Here is a 14,646-nt window from a genome sequence, read left to right as displayed (position 1 = left end):
CAACATTGATACCATGTAGAAATTCATGTGTAGATTCAAAACTACTCATGAAATTTAGTAAATCACAAGACTTGAAGCTACTCTACTCATTTGCAGAAGTTAATTCACCATCTAAAACAAGAATCATATACATGCAAAAGGAAACATCACACATACACAAAGATTTATCTAGGTGAAAGAAACTTCTCAAAACCCCTTAATCAAATAATAAAGAAGAAATGCAATGTTTTCTCAATCCTAAGCAACCTCTACAAGTGTATAGTCCATCCCTCTACTTGACTGACTGAACCTGGCCAATGCTTAGCCAATTTCAAGCCTTCCCAAGCTACTATTTCCTTGCTTTGTTCCTCTTGGAATTAGGCCCATATTAATTAGGAAATTCCCTCATCTAGATTGCACAATTCCTTTAGATCAATTCTCTAACTGCATGCACCACATGTACAACTTGGAATAGTTTACAAATGATAGTACACTGCCTTTGAACTCCAATCTCAACTAGGTAACTCGAATTATCTGCATACATGAGATAATTTACGTTGATTTATTAGTTATCTGGATGATCACTCAGTGTGGTTGATGTTCCACTTCCACAACTTGAACTTCCAATAGTTCCTCCATCAGTTAGAACTAGTTTAACTGACCATAACTCAATTTAACTGAGTTACATTATTACAACTGAAATTAACTCAAGCTAGGCTCCTAAAATTTAGGAACCCACTGCACACAACTAAACTTCATGCCCCTAACTCGAATTAACTGAGCTAGACTCCTATTTTTTAGGAATCAACACCAGTAAACTGAACCTCAACTCATTAACTCAAATTGAGTGTTCTTAACTGAATGACAAGTGCCATGTCACCTCAATTAACCCTCAAGTTGTCTGCTCATATGGAATTTCAAATTTCCTAAATTTTAATTAAGGAAAAAAATTAAATTGAGACTTTTCTTGTTGCATTTTCAATAAAGCCTACATGAGTGAGAATGGTTACAACTATGTAGGAAAAGTGCAGTAGCAAGAAAGTGTGTGTATTGTTTGCAGTTCATATTTCTAGTGACAAAGGGAAGGATGTTGAGGACGCTGAAGTATTGAAGAGGTCTCCTATTTTGCAACATTTTTAGGATGTATTTCCAGCAAAGATTTCATACTTGTTTTCTCATAGGGAAGTGGATTTTTCTATTGAGTTGATGTTGGGAGCAACACCAACATCTAAGGCACCGTACACGATGAGCACTCTAGAGTTGGTGGAATTGAAGTTTCAACTTAAGGAAGTGCTTGATAAAGGATACATTACGCCAAGTGTGTCACCTTGGGGTGCACCAATATTGTTTGTGAAGAAGAAGAATGGTACTCTTAGGTTGTGCATTGATTACAGGTAGTTGAATAAGGTGACTATCAAGAACATGTATCATTTGTCATGGATTAATGACTTGTTTAATAAGTTGAAGGGAGTAGTATTATTCTCAAAGATTGATTTGAGATCAAGATATCATCAAGTACACATTAAAGAAGAGTACATCTACAAAACCACATTCCGGACCGGGTATGGGCATTATGAGTTTGTTGTGGTTCCTTTTGGTTTGACTAATGCTCCAGCTACTTTCGTATGTTTGATGAATAGTGTGTTGCATCCTTATCTAGACAAGTTTGTGATAGTATTCATTGATGACATTGATATATTCTAAGAATGAGGAAGAGCATGCAGAACATCTAGCAATAGTGTTAAAATTACTAAGAAAGCATCAATTGTATGCCAACCTTAGAAAGTGTAGTTTCTTTCAGATAGAAGTTCATTACTTTGGGCATGTTATTTCCAAAGAAGGTATAGCAGTGGACTTGGAAAATATTAGTGCTATCATGGAATGGGTCCTAGGAATTTGGATGAGTTCAGATCATTCATGAAATTAGAAGGTTATTACAAGAAGATCATCAGGAACTTCTCACGGATTGTCTATCCTATTACATCATTGCAGAGAAAAGGAAAGAAGTTTTAATAAACTAAGGAATGTGCAACTAGTGTTGAGCAGTTGAAGTAGTTAGTTATAAATGCTCCAATCTTGAAGATTGCAGATCTAGATAAAGAGGTTGTGGTATGTACAAATTCTAGCAAGAGGTGACTTGGTGGAGTTCTAATGAAGGAAGGATAGGCAGTATGTTGAGTCAAGGAAGTTGAATGGCCACGAGCAGAACTATGTGACTCATGATATTGAGTTGGAAGCAATCACTCATGCATTAAAGATGTGGAGGCACTATCTTCTGGGCATGCGATTTATTCTGATGAGCGATCACAGTGGGTTGATGCACTTGTTTGACCAACCTACTCTAAAGGTCAGGCAAGCTAGGTGGTTAACTACTCTTTGTGAGTTTGATTTTGAGATCGGGTACATCAAGGGAAAGGAGAACAGGGATACAAATTCTCTTAGCAGAAGAGTGTAGGTGAATCATATTGAAACAATGATTTCTTATGGGGCAGACTTGCAGGAGCGAATATTCCAGGTAGGACACTAGGATGATAGGTACCAAAAACTTAAGCACAAGTTACAACATCAGGGTATAGATGACAAGGATGAGGAGCATCATCTCATAGTAGATGGATTGGTCAGGTTCAGGAACAATATTTCTGTGTCAGATGATGGTGGGCTCAAGAAGCTTATCTTGAGGGAATTTCATGTCAAGTTGTATTCAGGTCACCCGAGATATCAGAAGACATTTCCAACAGTTAAGAAATTCTATCATTGGTTGAATATGAAGAAAGAGATGGCTGAATTTGTAGTGAAATGTTTGGATTGTCAATAGGTAAAAGCACCGTGTAAGCATCCAAGTAGGTTATTGCAACCAATTCCAATTCCAAAGTGGAAATGGGAATTCATTTCCATGGATTTCATTACAATTTTGTTGAGGAAATCCAAACAACATGATTCCATTATGGTTGTGGTTGATAGGTTGACAAAGGTAGCTCACTTCATTCCAGTGAATTCTACTAGTTCAGCAAGTGAGGTAGCTCAGATTTTCATTAGGGAGATAGTGAGACTGCATGGTGTTCCTAAGAAGATTGTATCTGATAAAGATGTCAAGTTCACTTCTAGATTTTGGAAATTGTTGTTTGTAGGTTTTGGGACAGAGTTAGCCTTTAGTACAACTTATCATCCGTAGGCAAATGAACAAGCAAAGAGGGTTAACAATATTCTTGAGGACATGTTGAGGATGTAGGTCATGCATCAACAAAGGAAGTGGGCATTGGCATTATGATGCATGTGTTATCCTTGATGGAAAATCACTTGTAACAGAACAAGTATATGGTAACTAGATGAATCCACAAGTCAGTTCAGAGGTGACAGAGTGATGGAACATAATAACATAATGATGGGACAAAGGTTTACAGATCAGAATCAAAAGTTTGATAAAGGTGAATATTTGAATATCTATACGCAGGTTCGTCAAGGCCAAGTCACATATACATGCAGGTACAAAGAAGCAAAGTCGCATACATGATGGCGCACTAATTTAAGAATACCAAGGGTCCTTACCATGGTATTAGCCCACAATATTGAGTGCAGTAATGGTTACTTGATCCCATCCAAGATTACCACCGACACTAGTGTAGTTTTGACTCATGGTATTGGCTAAGGCTCTAACTATATAAGGAGGTGAAGATCAAAGTGCTAAGTGTGCATGTGAAAGGGTTTTTATGAATACTTCAATCTGAAGTATATTTGCATTGTAAGGGCCATAGTTGACACATAGATCTGAAATAATTATGCACTGATGAATACAATGATGGATCAGGATCATGAGACCTGAAATGACTTTCCATTGTATGATCTGCTCATGGATTGACTAGATCTAAGTATTGATGCATGTTTTTATCTCTAAATATTATGATCTGGGTATTTCTGAAGTTCTGAAGAGTTGCACAATTTTAGGTCAAAATTCACAGATCTGTACGCAGGTTGGTCTCAGTTAGGTCACGTAAACACGCAGGTTCATTTCTTCAAATTCGTGTACATAAAGGAAGGGTTTTTGTACATAAATGACTGATCAACATGATCAGTGCTATTGTATATGTGTTGTCTATCAATGATGTCCTCATGTTGATCTGGGTTGAGTGATAATGTCTGAAGTAGAACTGATTGAATGATGAAGTTGAATTTAGTTACATGTTGATTGGTTGAAAATATTATTGATGCTGCTAATTATATGAGGGTTCTGTAAACTAATAGAATATTTCAAAATAACTCTGGTCAACTCTGTGTTTGATTCAGAATTATAGGTTTTTAGTATATTGAGATATGTACACAGGTTTCTCTACAGAAAAGAGCATATACACGTGGGTTGCCTTAAGTGAAGTAGCATATACAAGTTGGCATGTGAATGATCAGGGTTGCAATTGATTTTGTGTGTTGATGCAGTGTTCTAAGTTCAGTTATGTGTTCTGGTTACAGTGATCTCAATGTTCTGTTTGAATTAAGTTACAAGTTGTGATGTATTAAAGTAGGTGGATCCAGTGTGAAAATTTATGAAACATGGTCCACAGATGTTGTTGAGGGTTGGATCCTTCCGTGAGGAAGTTGAAGCTTCCTGCCAGTAGTAGTTGGTAATTAGATAAGGGGGTTGGAGCTCCCTTTCAGTAGGAGCTGGAGAAAAAGTGAAGTTTATAGCCTTCAGCGGGTGGGTGCCTGCGCACTGGCATGAATCTGCACTAGTACGAGAATGTAAGAAGTTTTTTATATTAATAAGTTTGAAGACTGAGACAACATCAATGGTGGTTTTCTCCCACATTGGGTTTCCACCTTAAATCTTGGTGTTCATGTTTGTTGCTTATGTGTGATAATTTATTCTGTTCTTATTGCACTCGCTTACTACTTATCAAATGCCTGATAAATATCTTACATTCTGGTTTAAGTTTAACAGATAAATAATAGTTGTTTTAAAGGTTTACTAAGCATGCGCTAGTTTCTTTTGCACCAATCGCGTACATACGCGAGTTGGGTTCAGTAAAGTCGCATACATATTTCAGAAAAGAAAATTATTATTGTGAGTTTTTAAAATACTGATTCACCCCCCCCCCCGGTTTTTTTCTCAACTGTGGGAAGAGTATCTACCACTGGTTTAGTTTGCATATAATAATGGGTATCAAGATTCTTTGAAGATTAGTTTGTTTGAGGCACTTTATGGGAAAAGTTGTAATACTCCTATCAGTTGGAGTGATCAAGTGAACAAGGTACTAATTGGACCGGATATGTTGGCAAAGATGGACCAGGAAATACAGGTTATTAAGACGAATTTGAAGGCAACACATGATAGGTAGAAGAGTTATGAATATCAACATATGGTATTTAAGTAGTTTCAGGTTGGGGAACATGTGTACTTGTGCATCAAGCCTAGGAGGAGCTCGTTGAGGATTGGATCTTGTGCTAAGATGGCACCTCGATAATGTGGGCCTTTTGAGATCCTTGAGAGGATTGGACCAGTGGCCTACCGACTTGCACTGCCTCCAATAGTGAAAGTACATGATGTTTCCCATGTTTCATTGCTTAAGAAGTATGTCCAATATGTTGATAATGTAATTGACTGATCTGTATTGCAGGTGGAACCAAAGGGAGAATTCCATCTAGAACCACAATGCATATTGCAGCGGAAACAACTCATTCTCCGGAACAAAGAAATCGAGAAGGTTAAAGTGCAATGGAATCACTTTGGGCCCGTTGAAGCTACATGGGAAATGGATGATTAGATGCGGGCTATGTACCCTTATGTATTCATGGGTTGAGAGGATGTATTTCGGTATGTGTTTGGTGTTGTGATGGTTATATGTATATGCATATGTATGTTGTAAATACCACATAGAGTTGCATTATAAAGCTCCAATAAGTGTTATTATGTTCATGTTATGATGGTCATGGTCTCAGTAATATGATATGTTGTAAATACTACATCTAGCATGTTATAAAGCTCCATGGGCAGCATGTGTTTTGTTGGTTTATAAGTATCATTGAAAAACGAGGATGATGTTCCCCCAAGGGGGAGGGGTTTGTAACAACCCCTAGTTGATTTTCTATGTAAATAAAATAAGACCAAGGTCATGGGACATGTATTCCAAGCTGAAAGTTGGGAAAAACATAGCGATGGGTATCACTGGTGATTAATTTATAGCTATGGAAATTAGCATTGGCAAAGGAAAAGTGACAATAATTGACATTTTATTTATGAAAATAAAGGAAAATAGGAGAAAAGGAAGGTGAAGAGACACAAATTTGCATGAGAGGGAAATTGAAAGAAAAATGAAGGAAAATGAAGAAAATAGAGGCCTCGATAATAAAAAGGCTTCTGAGGATCAATTCACAGTTTTTTGTCAATCCAATTTTGGAGCTCTCTCATATTCTCTCACACTCTTGAACACTTAGAGCATTCTTGGAGCATTCTAGTTTCACTTGGATTTGGAGAAAGAAGGCAAAGGATAGCAGGTAAGTGCAAAGGAATAGATGGATCAACAATTATAGTTGGATTGCTTTGCAGGTAAGAGATTGCATGTGTAATTTCCTTGTTGATTTATGAATGCATGGTATATGCATGTGATTATATAGTTATGTGATGTCATTGATATGGAGGATTTCCTGAATTTACAGTGGTTTTAGTCTTGCCTTGCCATTTCCTGGATAGCCATGGTGTTGTGGGATTTTCCATTTGATTGTTTTTTTATTGGTACTCATTATTCCTTATGGTTGTGGGTTGGAACAAATGATTTGGAAGCCCTAGAACAACTTGGGTTGAGTTACTAGTCCTGGAGCCTAGGTTGGGACAAATGCTCTGGAGCCCTTAGTGGGTTGAGTTACTATTCCCTGGATGATCTGTATTACAAACTTGAAGGTTTATGGAAAATTTGCAAGTAATTTTTTATGTCTTTTAGGCAATGGATCAATTTGCAAAAGTACATAAATTAATGGTTTTTTAAATTCAGTTTGTAGCATAAAAACAAAGACAAATATACCATACACAACAACAAAAGACAACAAAATGATAAAGGAGTTCACCCCTCCTGGGCTACATCTCTTAGTCCAGCTTCCAATGTTGGGTCTCTTTCATTAAGTGCTCAAATCTGTGATTTCATGTATATACAATGCTTAGAATGTAAAAGTAATGTCTCTAATGGCTCCAGAATAGTAAAAAAACCCCAAGTTTGGCTCTTGTTGGGCTTAATTTGGCCCAAAACTCGTTATTCTCAAGAGAAGTTTTGTTGCTAACTGCTCTACAAATTGGACTTCCCTACTAACTATTCTACGAATTCTGCCTTTTCTGACACCGCCAAGCGATATTTTCTCCCAGCGCGAGCGAGGTTCGCGTCATTTCAGGTTTAATTTGTCACTTCCTTTAAATTCCCTATGAACCCTTCGAGCAGAAAAATAAGGCCACATAGGCCATATGCCCAGGCGCTGGGGCTAACCGCCTGCCCCCGTCGACGTAGGCCCCATGTACCTCGCACCATGGTTATATCGGTTCCACATAATCTGGGGTTGGCCCCCAAACTCCACACCTATCGGTTTAATTTTGCACCCACGGTTCTGTCTACGCCATATGACCTGGACTGAGACCTTATCTCGCGCCCTCTCCTATGAGTGCTCAGTTTTGCTGGGGTTCAGTCCCATGGCACAACATAAGACCATGACCTGGGTTATACCAAGCCCCCTTTGCGAACACTCCAAAGCATTGAACTGTGGTTATATAGGAATTTTGGAACCTTGGGTCGGGGCTAAGCCCTAGCCCTCGGCTCCCCTCTGCCTACGATCTCGTGGATGTAAGGTGATCGGGGGCCAAGGCTTAGCCCTGACCCCATCCCCCATATACCATTCAATGAAACTTTAAATAGGACTTGTCGCCTATATGGGTTAAGTCCCACCGACAACATAATGGTAGAGCACTGCATTGTTATGCTTGAGGTTCTATGTTCAACCCCCACAAAGTTTGGTTCAGGCCATAACAAAATTTTACACAACCCCAGGGTGTCGCGTGGCAGCCTGTGATTTGGCCACTTGGCGCCCATTCATTGGTCCATGAAAAAATTCCATCAACTAATCATGAACATGCCAATTCGAGCCAATCCGGTGAGGCCACTTGGCACCCTGCCATTGGCCTGAGAAACACAGTCAGTTTGCCCAGTCAACAGTCCTACATCTAACCTGCAGAAATTTTTAGTTGTTTAGGAAAACGACCAGAACACAATAATGAGAGCATACGATATCAGTTTTGATTGATCCAAGTTGCGTTGGATTCAAGATGACGAGATCTACATTTTGGCACAAGTTTCGAGCACTTTTGAACACTTTGAATTTTGAGCACTTTACTAATCCCCTGGATCACTGGAGCTGGGTTGGACAAACACTGTGGAGCCCTAAAAGGTTGTGGGTTGGTTAGAGACCGATCTGGTAGGTGTTAGGATGTCCCACTGCGAGGTGGAGTCACTATGATTGAGGGTTGAGTTGGTTTGGCATCTCAAAGCCCTGGTTTGGTTTTGTCTTGGTTTATTCCATGAGATCCCACATTCATGCTTGGAATATGGCACTAGGTTGATTGGTTGAAAGATAAATTTGGTTCATCCAAATCTATGGTCGGGTGGTACGTGGAAGTTCGTGACTTGGTTGGTATTTTCCCATGTTAATATGAGACATTTTCTTATTGTGATCTATGAGTATATGTGTTGATTATGATGGTAATCTTATGGTTTTTCTTCCATGATCTCTATGTTGGTTATTTTCTGGTTATATTTTGGTTATATGGTGTATATTCTCTATGGCTCTTGTCATGAATTGCTTAGTTATTGATTGGTTGATGAATATATGGACTAATAATTGTTGTTGCAGCTATGTGGAGAGGGCATAAAGCCTTCTTGGTGATTCTCATATGAATCTCAGACTATTATGATCATATATGCATTCATAACTTGTAGCTTACATGTTTGCCATGTGTTTGACGAAATGTCTAGTGTATTCTAAGCAGTCTAAGTCAAGTTCTCGATTCAAGTTTGAATGTTTAGATTTGTCTTCATGTTAATAATGATTATGGAAAGTCTCAGATAGTTCTGGGTAGTGGTATGGAGGCTGGCATGGAATTGTGGCTCAGATCTCGGGACCACACCCTTTGAACTGGAGATTTTGGATTATAATCACATGGAAGTATTCTCATGCATGCGGTTGGAGCTCTATAACCATGCCCTCACAGGCTTGTGCATGCGGTTGGGCTATTAAGTCAGAGAAAAGCAGCCCCAGCTTAGGGTTTGGTCACCTGAGTTGGTTATTTAGCCTGTGAGTGTCTTGTAAGCCTTGATGGATGTCTGTGAGTTGTCGGTTGTCGGCCTCACTTTCATAACTAAAGCTTGAAGGTCGAGTCATGTCATAGTAACTCTTCGTCTCATGTTTACCCTGGAAGGCTAGTGAAATTGAGTAAATGTGGGAGGGGTGGTTACAACATTGTAGAAGCCATAGAATATACATCAAATGCAAAGGAAAAAGAATAAATTCTCGAGGGTTGAATCCTTGACGCTGAAAAGAGTCTTGATTAAACTAGAGAATGAGATTCGGTAACCATTACAAAGGAGGAGCTTATTTAGGACAATATGTAAATCCAAAGGAAAATGTTACGAATGGTTGTTGAGAGTGGGAGTGTTGACAATACGGTCTCTACAGAGATGGTGGGGAAGATAGGATGGCGCATCCTACTCCATACCAAGTGTCCTAGCTGTAGAAAGGACATCAAATTTTGGTAAGTGAATCAAGTAAGGTAGAATTCGAGATTGGTAGTTATTGAGATGAATTGCTATGTGATATTATTCCTATGTATGTATATCACATCTTGTTGGGAAGACCATGAAAATATGACATGATACTTTTCCACAATGGAAGGAGAAATACATACACCCTTGAAAAGATGGTCATAAGCATGTGTTGTTACCATTAAATGATGAAGGGGAAAAGGAAGAAGCAGGCCCAAGATTGTTGATGATGAGTGGGAAGAAGCTACTACAAGAGATCAAAAACGGAAATAATGTATACTTCACTCTAATTGGTAAGACTAAGGAAGTGCTTACTAATACAAAATTGGATTATTTACCTGATGAAATGAAAAAGTTGTTAAATGAATTTGGTGATATTACTATTGTTGAATTGCCTAACACCTTGCCACCTTTAAGAAGTATTAGTCATCGAATTGATCCGATTCTTAGTGCGAGTCTATCAAATAAAGAAACTTATAGAAAAATGCCACAGGAAAATGAAGAGATCATAAAACAAGTCCAAGAGTTGTTAGAAAAATGATTAATTTAGGAAAACTTAATTCCTTGCACTATACCAACAGTTTTGAGCCCAAAGAAAGATGGGGGTTGGAGAATGTGTTTTGATTCAAGGGAAATAAACAAGACAACGATCATGTATAGATTTCCCCTACCTCACATGGATGATTTAATGCATTGTTTGAGGAGTGCACAATATTTTTCAAAAATAGATCTCAAAAGTGGGCATCACCATATTAGAATGAGAGAGGGTGATGAGTGGAAAACAAACTTCAAAACTAACAATGAGTTGTATGAGTGGTTTCTTATGCCTTTTGGCTTAACTAATTACCCCAATACCTTCATGGGGCTCATGAATGAGATCCTTAAGGATTTCATTGGAAAATTTGTAATCATCCATCTGGATGATATCCTTGTGTACAACATGACAAAAGAAGAGCATTTCAAATTTTTAAAATTGATGTTAAGAAAGATACAACAAGAAAATCTCCTAATAAATCTAAAAAAATGTTCTTTTCTAAAAATGGAACTAGTCTATTTGGGAATTTTAATTTCTCCATAGGGGCTGAAAAATGGACCTAGATAAGGTGAAATCTATTAAAGATTGGCCTTCTCCAAAGAATATCCATGAGTATTAAGCTTCCATGGATTGGCCATTTTTAATCAAAAGTTCATTCGAAACTTTAGCCATATTTGTGCATTGATAGTGGATACCATTAAAAGGGAACACCAACCATTTAAATGGACTGGAAACAACATTTAGACTATTGAAAGAGAAAATAATAGAGCAACCAGTCCTAATGCTTCCTGATTTTTACAAACCACTTCACATGAAATGTGATGCTAGTGGAATGTCCATAAGCACTATTCTCAACCAAGATGATAATTCCTTTGCCTATTTTAGTGAAAATTTGAATGAAACAAAAGATAAATATTCTACTTATGATAAAGAATTTTATGCAATAATTCAATCTTTAAATAAATGGAGGAATTATCTTATGCCCAGAGAATTTATTTAATATACTGACAACCATGAATTGCAAATTATAGTCAGGTAGGAGAAATTAATTAGAGGCATAAGTGGTTTGAATTCATGCAAAACTTTAATTTTGTTCTCAAGCATATTAATGGAAATTCTAACAAAGTTGTAAATAATTTGAGTAGAGGATGTTTGACTTTGGAGGAATTCCATGTGAATAATTTGGGATTTGAACATCTCAAAGAAATGTACAAGGAAGATCAAGAGTTTCAATAAGTTTATGAATCTTGTGAGCATCCTATGCTAAGAGATAGAAGTCCTTGGATTGAGTACATGATTCATGAGGGGTTCTTGTTCAAAGGCAACCAATTGTGCATTCCAAAATGTTTCATGAGAGACAACCTATTGAAGAAAAAACAAAATGGAGGATCAGCTAGTCACTTTGGACATGTCAAGGCTTATGCTCAATTGATTGCTTCTTACTATTGGCTGGGTATGAGGTCTAATGTAAAGCAATTTGTAGACACCTGTAAACTTTTCCAATATGCAAAAGGGAAGCAATAAAACACTAGCTTGTATAAACCACTACTTGTACCAAGTGGATCTTGGGATGCTATAAGCATGGACTTTGTTTTGGGTCTACCTAGAACTCAAAGGGGAAATGATTTTATCTTCATGGTTGTTGACATATTTTTCAAAATGACACACTTTGTACTTTGCTCCAAATCTAATGATGCCACTCATGTTGCAAACCCATTCTTCAAAGAGGTTATGAGATTGCATGGGCTACCCACACGTATAGTCATAAACAGAGACACTAAATTTGTTGGACATTTTTGGAGGATGTTGTGGAAAATGCTTAGAACCAATATTTCATTTAGCTCATCCTCTCACGCTCAAATAGATAGGAAAATTAAATTTGTAAACAAAATCATGGGAAATTTTCTAAGGAGTTTGGTGAGTGAGCATAGAAAGTAGTGGGATCAAGTTCTCCCACAAGTTGAATTCACCTATAATGACTCACCTAATAGAAGTACAGGGAAAATCCCATACCAAGTGTATGGGATGCATCCAAGGGGCATCTAAGGACTCATAATGTTGGGAAGAGAAGAAATGAGAAGTGCAAATGTAGAAGAGTTTGCTTCAGGCATGCAAAATTTACATGAGCAGGTCAAGAGGCAAATACATGACATCAACCAAAAATATAAACAAAGGGCAAATTTAAAGAAAATAAAATTACATTATGAAATCATATATTTGGTTTTGACACACTTAAGAAAGGAGAGATTTCCAAAAAATGAATATAACAAGTTGAAATTGAAGAAGATAAGACCGTACAAGATTGTAAGAAAACTTTTAGCTAATTCTTATGAACATGAGCTACCAACTGATATAGGAATCTCCCCATTATTCAATGTTGCTAATTTATATCCTTATAGAGAACCTGAAACAGAGGATGATCAAGAGAAGGTTTAGTGGGTGAAACAACTTCCGACAACCAAGAAGTTTCATATGGAAAAGATCCTTGATCAGAAGGTTGTCAAAAGGACAAAAAAGGGATTATTATGAATATCTAGTTAAGTAGAAGGACCTCCGAGCTGAAGATGCAACTTGGACATGAGCGCTGTCGAGATTCAGAAGCATGGCAAGACTATATAAGACCTCATGGACAGAAGTCCATGAAAATCTTATGCTTTGTGGGAGTCTGATGCAGGAGCATCCTACGTGGGTTCTTTTGTTTTTCCCATGAAAGAAGTTGCCATTTGAAAGAATTTGTTTGTTATTCTTGTGCCCCTACGAGATAGATGTAAATAATCAATTAGGGTATATTTCTAGAAACATACCAGATGTAGCCATATGAGAGGTATTGTTGGCCAGTGGCCTGTCATTTTGTTATGTGATATTTCCCTCCTATTGAATATATATTAATATGTCAAGCTCAGACCAGAGAGGGGCAAAGGGAAAAAGGAATTTGGGTCTCTGTGAGAAACTCTAAGATCCGCCTGAATCAAATTATAATTAGTCTTCTAATATATAAGAATAAATGGAATGTTATCATGTTTGCACATATATTGATCTTTGGAATATTCTTTGCCTTTTTCTCTCATTTGCAGGAAATTGTAATCACCAAGAGGCAGAATAACGAGACAAAGCTCACTTCTCAAGAGGCTGAAGGTGTTTAGAGTTGGATTCATGAAACTTTGGAGTTCAATAAAATTTGGGCTCAACTGAAGTTGGAATTGTATCACAAACCTCAAAGTTTTTAAAGAGATTTTTCGGTTCTAGTTTTGTGGCCCCTTCCCCCCTCTTGTATCAAAATGGACAAATTGGGATTTTCAATGAACAAAGAAAATTATGCTCATAAGTCTGCAAAGTAGAATGTTGGAGTTCAGAGCTCGCGGGAAATCAACCATACTGTGCGAAAAATTAAAATTCGGGCAAACACACAATTTTTCCTGTCGAACCCTAAGAGCCCACCCAGTAGAGCTGCATCAAGTCACCTAGAGGGAGGATCCAAAACAATGTTCACAAAGGAAAGTACATTCTAACTAAGAGAAACAAAGTTATCATACTTGCATTAATAATTGGATCATTCTTTATACACTTCATTGCTTGGTGTGAGTTTCAATTATTACAAATATTATTAGAAATAGTTGTCAAAACCTATTTTGCATGAGATCTTTGATGTGTTTAAGTATTTTAATTGAGGTTTCTAATCCTTCTTTTCCCATCAACTATTTGTTCAGTAATCTTAATGTAAGTAGTGTTCTTTCTTTTCTTTTATTTGAATTCATATTAGTTTAGGAGATTTTCCCAATTGGGGAAGTGATAAACCTTAGTTTCTTCTTCCCTAAAATTTTCAACCTCATAATGAAAAATGAAAAAAATCTAGTTCTTGTTGCTACTTGCATTTGTGTTTAAAAAGAATTAGCTTAATTTCAATTTCCTTCATTTCAAGATCTCTTTCTTTCGTTGCAAATGGTAATTAGTGCACTAGAGTGAAATAGGAATAAAATCTAGTTTAATGTTTTTCTTCTTTGTAGTTTGTTGATTTACTTGTTATTGAAATACTTAAGAGAAATCACCATTCTAAAATTGAAATCTAAGGTTCACATTAGGCACATTTTAATCTTAATGAACCTAGTGGCCTTTTTTGGCTACCATAATTTCATGGTTTCTCCCCAAAATAGGTGGCAACTCCACCTTCCTTTCTAGCATTATAGTGTTTTGGCTTTTTCATTAGATTAAGGCGGGCCTTCACTCTAACCATCATGCTATAATGATTTTTCATAATGTTATTAGAACAATTATCACAATATAATCGGAACCCCTTATTGTATTTTTAAAGTTCAAAAAAAAATTAATGTAATCATTGTGAGAAGCTCGGTG

The sequence above is a fragment of the Pinus tabuliformis genome, chromosome 6 (assembly GCF_031772625.1).
Source record: "Pinus tabuliformis cultivar Carrire ecotype Pingquan chromosome 6, CPIR1, whole genome shotgun sequence".
NCBI lineage: Eukaryota > Viridiplantae > Streptophyta > Pinopsida > Pinales > Pinaceae > Pinus > Pinus tabuliformis.
Note: the sequence above shows the minus strand (reverse complement) of the source record.